The sequence below is a fragment of the Ursus maritimus genome, unplaced genomic scaffold, assembly GCF_017311325.1.
Source record: "Ursus maritimus isolate PB19 unplaced genomic scaffold, ASM1731132v1 scaffold_9, whole genome shotgun sequence".
Lineage (NCBI taxonomy): Eukaryota > Metazoa > Chordata > Mammalia > Carnivora > Ursidae > Ursus > Ursus maritimus.
In genome coordinates, this window is record NW_024427107.1 from 70833282 (window position 1) to 70845624 (window position 12343).

Here is a 12343-nt window from a genome sequence, read left to right on the forward strand (position 1 = left end):
ACGGATAAATGGTAGTGCAAGAATAATTGAGGGAAGTCTCTTGTGCCTAACGCACTCAATTCATTCATTCAACCATTACCTCCCGAGCTCTGCTTTGTCCCGCCTCTGTCCTTGGGGCCCTAATGGTAGGGGTTTCCTTCTCATCCTCTTGTCTCCTCCCCATTCCACCCCCCAAAGAGTAGGGTTACAGGGTAACCAAAAATTTCACATCGCTCGCCGTTTTTCCACAAACAGGGAAAAATGTGCGCCGCAAAGCCCAGCAGCACAGGCAGCCTGCCTCCTCCACGCTGACGGGGTGTATGCATTTTTACCGGTCGGAATAATATGTGCAGATGAGTATGCAGGAGGAGCTGAGGCAGAAAATCCAGGAACAGCAGCTGAACCGGTGAGCACTCAACACCTGGGGAATTTCGCTGAGCTCCAGGCGGCAAAGGAGACTTCAGGCCCCCAGGGGATGAAATGAGTGTTGTTGGTTGATAGAAGAGGCAGTGACTACAGGAGATTTTTGCTTTCTGTTTTGTGTTTGTGTTTTTGTTTTAAGCCATTGCCTTCAAGGAAGAAAGAAACATTTAGAGAAACATCCATTTTAAAAATCTCCCATCTGGGAGAGTCTGTCTTCGCAGGAAATACTAACCTTGGATTTATTAACCCTCGGATGCCTGCGGATGTACTGGAATCCACTGTAAGGGAGGAAAACTCTTCCCTTTTGCCCTTCCAGGTTCTTCGACTGGCCTAATAGTTAAATTGACGTAAGACAGATTAACAGGAGGGAACACAAATTCAATTTTGTGCACACGGGAGCTCCTGGAAACAAGAGAGTCAAAGAAGGGACCAAAACAGACTGCTGTTATGCCTTTTAGAGAAAGAAACAATTATTCGTGAAGATTTGACAAAACAGAGGGGTTTGGGCTTGCGGTAGCATGTTAATGAAAAAGTAACAATGTTCATTTATACAGTCTTCCCAGCCTCCGATTCCCTGTCTCAGACTATGAGATGCTCTTCCCCTCTTGGTATGGCGAGGACACCTTCACAGGAGAGATTTATTTCCAGCTTTTAAGGGACAGAGGAGGTCAGAGTGCCCTTCTTGTGTTTGCTGTTCCTTAAGTAACTTTAATTCAAAATAATCAACATGCCGAGGCGGACTGTTTGGGGGTGGCCTAGTCTCTCCATTACCATAAATCCTTGAAAGTTGATGTAAGGTTATTTTTCAGACCTCCGTTTTTCATGTCATGAAAAACATTTATCATCAGGGACCAAAAGAGAAGTTAGTAACTCCTCGAGCACTGCTCTGAACGTCTAAGTATAGCAATTAGTGCTTTCGACTGCTTAACCTGAGCTAAGTCCTGTAGTTAAGAATAATGCACGTATTTGTTTTCCTTTCAGTTGGAAAAATAACTGTGAAGCAGGCTCTTTCACTGTCCCTGTGTTTTGGGGGAGGGGCCGAGGCTTGAGGAGCTGCCTGGACCAGTCTGAGGAGGCCAGACTCAGACTTCAGTGCTCCAAACCCGAAGCCCCACAGCTGTCCTGCCACCTGCACTGGCGCCACGGCTGCCACCCCCGAATCTTACCTGATGACGGTCTACATGGCTTTGGGTGAATAATATTTCACTCCTCTCATCCTCGGATTCTCCATCTCTGCAATGGAATTAGTAGGGGCACCTGGGTGGCTCAGTTGGTTGAACTTTGGGCTCTTGGTTTCGGCCCAGGACATGATCTCAGGGTCGTGAGATCCAATCCTGTGTCAGGCTCTACACTCAGCAGGGAGTCTGCTGAAGGATTCTCTCTCTGTCCTTCTCCCTCTGCCCCTCCCCTGCTCGTGCCCTCTCTCTCTAATAAATTAATAATATTTTTAAAAATAATTAACTAACTAATTAATTAAGTGGAGTTAGTAATAATAGTCATTCTATCGGGTTACCATGAAGACTACATATAAAGAGCTCAGCAGAATGCATGTTGCCTATAAAACAGGTAATAGGGGCGCCTCACTGGTTCAGTGGGTTAAGCGTCTGCCTTCCGCTCGGGTCATGATCCTGGGGTCCTGGGATCGAGCCTGTGTCAGGCTCCCCACTCAGCAGGGAGTCTGCTTCTCCCACTCCTCCCTGCTTGTGCTCTCTCTCCCTATCTCTGTTGCTATCTCTGTCACTCTCTCTCAAATAAATAAATAAAATCTTTAAAAAAATAAATTAGTAAAACAGGTAATAGCTGGTAACTACAATTATATAGTCCCACTATTTAATTTCTCACTACAGAAGGAAAAAAGGAAGCACCTTGGCATATAAATTATTTTGAATTAAAGTTACTTACTTAAGAAACAGCAAACAGAAGAAGGGCACTCTGACCTCCTTTGTCCCTTAAAAGCTGGAAATAAATCTCTCCTGTGAAGGTGTCCTCGCCATACCAAGAGGGGAGAGAGCATCTCATAGTCTGAGACAGGGAATCGGAGGCTGGGAAGACTATAAATGAACATTGTTACTTCTTCATTAGTTTGCTCCCCTTACAGATAAGAAAACGAAAGCCCAAAGAGACATGTGACTTTCTCAAGATGACAAGGCCAGGTGATCACCATTCAGGGATTAGACCTCAAGTCTCCTACTGTGAATAAGGGGTGACTTCTGCTGTCACCGCGTCTCATGCAGCATCAAAGAAGACCCTGCCCCAACCTGACCGGGGCCGTGCAGAAGTGAGCAAATCCAAGGACAGTAGGAAAAGGGGATTCACAGTCCAAATTTCACTACAAATTTTTGTGAACCTTTTAACATGACATTAAGCAGCTGCACTCCTGGCTCTTTAATTTGTTCACTGGACGTTGATCTGAGTGAAATAATAAAAGGGAAAAGAAGTTGGGGTTGTGTCTCTTCAGAAGAATCCTGAGGAAGTCTTGACCTAAATCATTCTCTCCACGAAACAGCATGAAAGGATCAAGCAGTCATGGGTTTTGAAGTTCAACAAACCCTAGCTCGAAACTAGGCAAGCTGTGTGACCTTGCATTTCTGCTTCCCAGACTCTCATGCCATGCAAGTGTAAAATGAGGTGAAATGCAGTATGATCACGACACTGGAATGAAATTTTTTTTTTAAAAGATTTTATTTATTTATTCGACAGAGAGACAGCCAGCGAGAGAGGGAACACAAGCAAGGGGAGTGGGAGAGGAAGAAGCAGGCTCATAGCGGAGGAGCCTGATGTGGGGCTCGATCCCAGAACGCCGGGATCACGCCCTGAGCCGAAGGCAGACGCTTAACCACTGTGCCACCCAGGCGCCCCTGGAATGAAAATTTTTAAAATGTATTTATTTAGAAAAATGAATGAGGTGAAAGGCCCACAAGATCATGGGCAGGAGAGTCCGATGAGATCATAGGACCCCTTGAAAACAGTCAAGGACAGGTTCTGAAGTGCCATAGGCATGAGTTCGAATCCCAACTTACCATTTATGAGCTTTGTGACCCAGCAAGGTATTGCATCTGTCCAAGTCTCCTCGTCCTCTCTCAGATGGCCATACTATTAGTATCCGCATCGCAGTGCTGTTGTGAAGATTAGGGGCTGCTATGCATGTAGAGAAAGTGGTAAATCGCCTAGCAAAAATCTAAGTGTTTGGGGCGCCTGGGTGGCACAGCGGTTAAGCGTCTGCCTTCGGCTCAGGGCGTGATCCCAGCGTGATGGGATCGAGCCCCACATCAGGCTCTTCCGCTAGGAGCCTGCTTCTTCCTCTCCCACTCCCCCTGCTTGTGTTCCCTCTCTCACTGGCTGTCTCTATCTCTGTCGAATAAATAAATAAAATCTTTAAAAATAAAAATCTAAGTGTTCAATACGTGCTAACGACTAGGTGTACTACATTATTGTCCTTCGTAATTTTTTACTGAGCAGAAATTGCTGCAGACTACTTCCGAATTGACCTGTGCATTCATTCATCCAGCATACACTGAGTAACTACCATATGCCAGGTTTCATGCAGGACTTTACACACCACCTTTAAAAGATTGGAACTAATGCCTGAAAAAGAAAAGAAAACAACACAGGATTCAGGGGGACATAAAAAGCATCATAAATATTTGAAGAACTATCACATAAAAAAGAGTTTCGTTTTCATCTCAACATCTCCAGAGAAGAAAATGAAGGCTAAGTCATGAAAAAATTAGGAGATGAAATATTTTTGTTTCACCTAAAAAAGATTTTCCACTGATCAGACCCATTTCATACTGATACGGTTAATCTTGAAAAGCAGTGAGCTTCCAATTATCAGAAATAACATGGTTTGCTTGTCCTCCCTTCCCTGCTGATGGACAGGTTGGGTTTCCAAATATGCCACGCCATGTCACTTGTATCTCTGTGACTTGCACGTGCTGTCCCCTTTCCCTGGAAAGATCTTCCCCCACTGTGTATACATCTCCTAGTCAATGCTTAAAGTTCTCAGGATCCTTCCCCAAAGTTATCCTATTTGCTATGATGCTGTAAGAAATTGTGGAATCTCTACAGAAGCATTTCCATTGTTTTAACTTTTATAATCTATGCCATCCTCATGCTGCTTTGGGGGCCAGGATTATGTCTCTCACTATTTCATGTCCTTTTAGGGGCTGACACTCTGTTTGCACATAAGATCCTCCATCAATAAATGCGGAATGCTAACGAGTAAATCACCGTATCTGGAGAGTATAGGAGAAGGAATGCTTTAAAGATTTCTTTATTTATTTGGGGAGGAGGGGTAGGGGGTAAGGAAGCAAGAATCTTAAACCAACTCCACGCTGAGTGTGGAACCTGACACAGGACTCTATCCCACGACCCCAAGATCACAACCTGATCTGAAACCAAGAGTCACACACTTACCCAACTCTGTCACCCAGCCACACCAGAAGTGTTTTAGATCATTTTAGATCACTTCTAAGTATGGTCCATGTCAGTCAGGATAGACCAGCTCTATGCTGAGAAACATACAATCCAAAATCTCAGGTGTTAACCCCTATTAATTTCTCACTCATCCAGAGTTATCCATAGGTCGGAAGACGGGTAGCTCTCCAGGGCAGCTGTGTTCCACACTGTGACCCAGTGAACAAGGATGTTTCATGTTGTGACCTCGCCATCCCAAGTCAAGGCCTCCATGAAAGATTGGAAAATGTCAAAGGTGTTTTTCCTGCACCGTGCAAAAAGTAACACACTTCACTTCCACTCACACTCCTGGCCAGAACCGGTTCCATGAGCTAACCTAACCTCAAGGGGAACTGGGAGATATAGTTTTCCATAGGCCTAGAAGGGAAGACTAAGAAGCAGGATTTGCTGAATTCGTAAGTGTCATCTCTGCCACATGGTTATTGGGAGGAAGTACAACATATTTTTTAGAGCGCTATTAATGTTGACCACTCTTCAAAAATGATGTCTTCGAGCCATTTCAAAAATGTACGGAATTAATGCAAGTTGCAGAATATGCATGTACCTAACTAAATCTTAGGTAGGAATTAAAACTTATATTAGATTTGGCACCTGAGTGGCTCAGTTGGTTGAGTGTCTGACTCTTGATCTCAGCTCAGGTCTTGATCTCAGGGTCATGAGTTCAAGCCCTGCATTGGGCTCCACGCCGGGCAAGGAGCCTACTTAAAAAAAAAAAAAAAGTTATATTAGCGAAAAAGTTTATAAAATATTAATACAAAAGTGTTGTAAAATAATACATACAGTATGTCTTCAATTTTGTTAAAGAGTAATACATGTGCACATGTGCATAAAAAGACTAGAAGGATAGACACCAATGAGTTAAGTCTGGTTATCGCCAGAAGGTGATATTACATATGTTTTCATTTTCTTCCTTGTGCTCTTTTGTATTTCCTATTTTTCTTACAAGAAAGAATTATTACTTTTGTTATCAGGGAAAAAAAAGGAGTTTTTCCTTCTAATTTACCAAAGTAATGTACCTGCCGAGCCAAGAAACTATTAAATCACTCAAGAGTGGAATTATCTTTCAGTGCTTTTTGTCTGGATACTCCTGGGGATTCATGAAATCCGCCCAAAAGGAGCAGGGCTTTTGGCTTCTCCTAAAATGAAACATCTAAAAATAATGCCCTGCAGAGTTCAGATTTCACAGGCAAGAAATGCCAACCCTAAATTTAAGAAGAAAAATCACCGTGTTTTGAAAGTGTACAAGCACGGGCTGTGCTGGGTGCTGGGCGAGGGCGGCCGGGACCCACAGAGACCCTGCAATGGCTGGAGAGGTCATCAGACCCATCCAGCAGCACACGTGGACAGCCTTGCAAAAGGTCAGGAGCTCAGGGGCCCTTGAGACGAGAATACAGGAGAGGTGGAAGAGAAGTAGGAAAAGAGAAGAAGGAGGGGGCCTGGGGAAGAATGGGAAGAGTGAATGAGTGATAGAATGTGGGGAAGGAGTCAAAGGAGAGTGGAGAGAGGAGAGAAGGGAATGAAGGGGTTGATGCAGAGCTTAATAGTTTGGGGGTTTGTGGGGTTTTTTTGTTTTTTTGCTTTTTATTGGAGAGAGAGAAAGCGTGCATGCACACAGAGAGGGTAGAGGGGCAGAGGGAGAGGGAGAAAGAGACTCCCAAGCAGTCTCCACTCCCAGTGTGGAGCCCAACACAGAGCTCAGTCTCACAATCCTGAGATCATGACCTGAGCTGAAATCAAAAGTCCAATGCTTAACCAACTGAGCCACCCAGGCGCCCCTAATTTGGGTTTTTGAAGTCCACGGTACCCCACTCCAGATCTTGTCCTGCTGTTTACTACCTGTGACCCTTTCAACACTCAGTCTCTCTACTTCCCATTTTTAATTTATTTATTTACTTGGTTTGAATCCACATAATGCATGAGCGTAAAAAGGCTGATGATGGTTTCGCACCGCTAGCAACTGTCCAGCGGCTCTATCCCTAATCCCACTCCTGAAGGAAACTACTTTCAACTTTCTGGGCATTTACTTCTCTATTTCGAAAGGACGGGCCACCTTGAAAGTTCTTCTTTTTTAAAAAAAATTTTTTAAATATTTTATTTTTAAAGAATTGCCACACCCCATGTGGGGTTCAAACCCACAACCCTGAGATTAGGGGTCACATGCTCCACCGACTGAGACAGTCAGGTGCCCCTGAAATTTCTTAATGGCTCCTGTTTGACACATGATCTACTGACTTCCTATTAAGGAAGATGACAATTTCCCTCCTCCCATATGGCCAGTCTCTGCTTGCCTGCCCCACACTCCTGCCACCCCCAAATACAGAGACACTCCCTCCCTCTGTACCATCCATGTCTCTACTTTTGGTTAAACTAGCACTCTGTTGATATCATAATACAATTATGAATAATGAGGCACCTGGCTGGCTCAGTCAGTACATATGTATGCATTTAACTATATACTGTACAGTTACGTTTTCATGGTTGTTTGACTGCTTTTTCCTTATTTTTTATAGGCTTGGTTTTGTGTACTAAGGTCTAATTAATCAGGTATAAATATTGACAAAAGTATATTCATCTTTCAGTGGGTCCAACACACCAGGCTGATCTAGAAGCTTTTTCCCGTTGGTGTGATCTCTGTGAAAGCCCTCTCTTCTCCCTGGGCCAACCTAGAGAAATCCTTTTCCAGGCCTGTTGCTGAGCTCTCACCCTGGGGCAGGCCCTCATCATCACCCTGGAGATTCTTTTGCTTCTGTTCATCATCGAACCCTCTTTGTTCAACTGCGTCTTTGTAAAGCTTGGGTGACACCCTCGTTTGGGAGAAGCACATCCTCAAATTGTATCCTGAGAAAGAGGCCTACAAGACAACTTTTTCAGACCTGAATGTCCAAAAATGTCTTGTTTCTATTCTTCCTAATTGGTGGTACTGTTGGGTAAAAAAACAAAAAACAAAAAACCTCAACAGAAAATGGTTCTTTCTTAGAACTTAAAAAAAAAAGAAGATTTACTTATTTTAGAGAGAGAAAGTGGGGGTGAAGGGGGAGAGGGAGAGAGAGAGAATCTCAAGCAGTCTCCCTGCTGAGCATGGAGCCCGATGCAGGGCTCAATCCCATAACTCTGAGATCATGACCTGAGCCAAAATCAAGAGTGGGATGCTTAACCAACTAAGCCACCAAGGCACCCCTAGAACTTCTGAAAATATTACAGCATAGGGAGTTTAGTCAATGGTATTGTGATCACATTGTATGGTGAAAATAAGAAAAAAATACATTATTCAATTAGCTACGCACTATAGGTTCTGAGGTTGAAAACTCTGACACCCTTCTGATTCGCACTCTCTCTTTATGCAAACTGTTTTGGGGGCTTTTGTCTATTTGCTTTCTATATAATTATGAGAAGCTTTCAGTTTCTTTTATTAATCCAGATCCCTTTCAATCTGAGAATGTTTACTCATCCTCTCTGGGAATCTTATTAAACTTTTCTTGGGTAAATTCCTCATCTCGATTTCTCTCATGTCCTGTTGTAAACTTTTTGTCATTCATATTTGGGACTTGCTGGTCTAAATGCACTTATTTTCTTATCTTTCCTAATTTCCTCTCATTTTCTCTTTACTCTAGTCTCTGGAAAATTCCTTCAACCTTATTTTGCAATCCTTTTTTTGAAAAGATTGTATTTATTTGTTTGACAGAGAGAGAAAGAGAGAGAGAGAGCACGAGCAGGGGAAGCAGCAGGCAGAGGGAGAGGGAGGAGCAGTCTCCCCGCCAAGCAAGGAACCTGATGCAGGTCTTGATCACAGGGTCCCAGGATCATGAACTGAGCCGCAGGCAGACGCTTAACCAACTGGGCCACCAGGCACCCCAAATTTATTTTGCAATCTTATTCTTGGAGATTTTGCTTCAGATTTCCAATTTTAACTTCTAGGGTAACTTCTTTTTTTAAATAATTTTTTATTATGTTATGTTAGTCACCATACAGTATATCCTTAGTGTTTGATGCAATGTTCCATGATTCATTGTTTGTGTATAACACCCAGTGTTCCGTGCAATACGTAACTTCTCATTTTTGTTTGTTTTCAAAGCACGCTGTTCTTATTTCATGACTGTGTTGATGTACCATTTCTCTGAGAATATTATGTATAACTTTTGCTTCCTTTAAATTTCCTATGCTCCCTGAATTGACTGTTTCCTCCAATTTTCACTTTTCTGCTTACGTATCCTTCAGTCTGAGCTTTTCTCCAAACCTGGTGATCCTTGGCTATTCATTCACAGGAAGAACGAGGCACTAAAGGTAACTGGGCAGAGCCTGCTGGGTGGTGGCTTTCCACAGCGTGATGGAGCAAAGCCTGGGTTTTTCATCTGGAATCCTCAACTGTCACTGTCTCCAGGTTATGGTGACAGAAACACAGTTTTCCCAGAGATAAATTCCCCAATCTCCTGCCTAAGAGAAACAAGCCTGGCTGTCAGCATTCTCACAGCTAAGTGGGGGATGGATTGAGGTCTCACTGTTTCGGATGAAAACTTTCATGTAATTTCCCTCGTCTCAGATCAGCATCCCCGAATTCAGCAGGCCTGGTATTCCAGAGTGAAATCCTTCTGGTTAAATATCTCCAGAGTTTATGGCTGACCATCTTTTGCCGGAAAGGGGGGAAAAGTAACCATCCAAATAATTCTATAAAACAAAAAAGAAAGAAGGAAAGAAAGAAAGAAGAAAGAAGGAAAGAAGAAAGAAAGAAAGAAAGAAAGAAAGAAAGAAAGAAAGAAAGAAAGAAAGAAAGAAAGAGGGATGGCTGGGTGGCTCAGTCGATTAAGCGTCTGCCTTTGCCTCAGGTCATGATCCCGGGGTTGTGGGATTGAGTCCTGTGTCAGGTTCTTTGCTCAGCGGGGACCCTGCTTCTCCCTCTGCCTGCCGCTCCCCCTGCTTGTGTTCTCTCTCTCTCTCTCTCTGACAAATAAATAAATAAAATCTTTAAAAATAAGTAAATAAATAAACATCTTCTGAATTTTTGTTGGCATCCTTATGTCATCTCTGTTGACGTTCTCCTGGCCCTTTGTGGGTGAGATCTTTTTTTACTGTCATTTAATGACCAGAATGAAAACAGGGTTTCATCCACCTAAGTTTATGTCCTCCATTTATTCATATAAGGAACATAATAGTATTGATATCATTCACTTTTAAAATAAAACTGACAAAGATTGGGGGCACCTGGCTGGCTCAGTCAGAAGAATGTGTGACTCTTAATTTCAGGATCATGAGTTCGAGCCTGATGTGGGGTGTAGTGATGACTTATTTAAATTTTAAAAACTTTTCAAAAGAAACTACTGAAGATTAAGGTGAATGAGATAATTCGGTGTTTGTCAAACTTTGGTCATTCAGGTACCACCTCATGAGTTTTCCCTATTTTGTGTTTTTTTTCTAATATTTTCTTTTGAGTTTTCTATAGCTCAACTTGTGATTTTTAGCTAAATGGTATCATTTTAAAAGGAAACTTTATATCACAATCCTCAAGAGAAAGTTAGTATGCAATTATGAAACTAACAACAAAATTTGGCTATCTACAGCTTAAAATCATCTGTCCTCCCATCACAGGTGTCACACTTTGGAAAACAATGTACTTGGGAAAATATTGAAAACAGTGCCTAGTGCACTACATAATACATGGGAGGCATGAGCAGAATCAGAGGTTCTTCCCTGGCCAGTATGCAATTCTGAACCCATTTCCGTGGAGACAGTACACAATCTGGACCTTACCATATTTACCTTTTTTCTTATCTAAAAGCGTGCAATGAGTTGAATGATGGCCCCCCAAAAGATACATCCATGACCAGCATCTATGAATGTGACATTTTGGGGGAAAAAAGGGTCTTTGCAGATGTCATTAAGTTAAGGATCTCAAGATGAGATCATCCCAGATTATGCAGGCCCTAAATCCAATAACAAGAGTCCTTACAAGAGACAGAAGAGGAAACACAGAGAAGAGGACAAGGCCTTGTGAAGACAGAAGCAGAGATGAGAGCTGTTTTCAAAAACCAAGCAGCACCTGGAGCCACCAAAGAGCCAGAAGCAGTAAGGAGGGGTTCTTCCCCAGGCCCTTTGGAGGGAGGGTAGCCTGCTGACACCTTGGACTTCTGGTCTCCCCAACCACGACGAAATACATTTTGGTTGTTTTAAGCCACCTAGTCTGTGGTACTCGTCTTGGCATCCCCAGGAAACAAATATAGGGCGAGACTCCAGATGTGGCAGAAAACAGGTTGGATGGTAAAATCTTGCACCTGAGTGGGATAAGCAGACTTTGGCTGCCCCTTGCGACAAAATCCTGATGCGTGTTTCAAACACAAGTGTGTTTCTTGCCTCTGAATGTGGCATCTGGGATTCAGCACAGAGCCCCTGTCCCTTGGCCCCTGAACGGTCCACTGATTCAAAGCACCAAATTGTGGTTTCCATCGGCATGAAGTCTGGAAACAGGGCAGAGGAAAATGTCTGCTCCCTCTGTGCCCGGGCATCAGGGATCCTTATCAGGCGGGAGACGCAGAGATTAATATAATGTCAGTGTTTCGAAAGTTCTTAGAGGAGGTACAATAAAGGTCCACAGATCTGGCTCTGCAACGAGCAGTCAAATGGACAGTTATATTAGGAGGAATGTGCTTTTTCTCCAGAACAATAGAAAAATAAATCCCTTAGCAAAAGCCCCAGGAAAGCTTATTACTTTCATAAAATATTTTTTCCTTCCTTTCCAATGCTTGGTAAAGATTAAAAACAGAAGACAGATTGCACTTCACTGCTCGTTTTTATGTGTGTGAACCAAAAAATTCTGTAAAGATTCAATTAAAAAAATCAATAAAGTTTCTGAAAGAACTATGAAATCTGAAGATCCCCAGTATAGAACTGTAATGGGAGGGAGGGGGGAGGAACACAGAAGGTTTGCAGAATCACTAATTAAAGAAATCGGCTAAAATGGAATCATATTTCCCTGAAATGGTTCTGAATCATCAAGTCTGGGGGCTGGAGAAGGGACACAAGAGATCATTTTGTCATCTTCCAACTCAAACAGTAAACCAGAAAAATCCTTGTCTGTTCTTTTCCATAAGCCTCCAGAAAAGAAAAGAAAAAAAATTCTCTCTCCCTTGACAGTACAGCCAGTCAGTGAGTCACTGAGTTAATAACCACCGAGCATTTATTTCACACCCAGTTCGATATTAATCGGGAAGAATCTCTCTTTGGTCAGGTTCAACAAATTTAGGTTGAAACGCCGTTTGTTGGAAATTCCTATTACCAATCAATGGACCACATCCTTTACCAAGTATTAACTCATTTACTTTTCACAACTATTCTGTGAAGTAGTCATCACTGTTGTCCTTTTCTTATGAATAAGAAAACATCTCTTAGAGAGCTAAGAGATCTCAAACCTAGCGCATGAAAGCCAGCTTTTATGATTCGATCTTTTATGATTCAATCTTCCACCTCATGACATGCC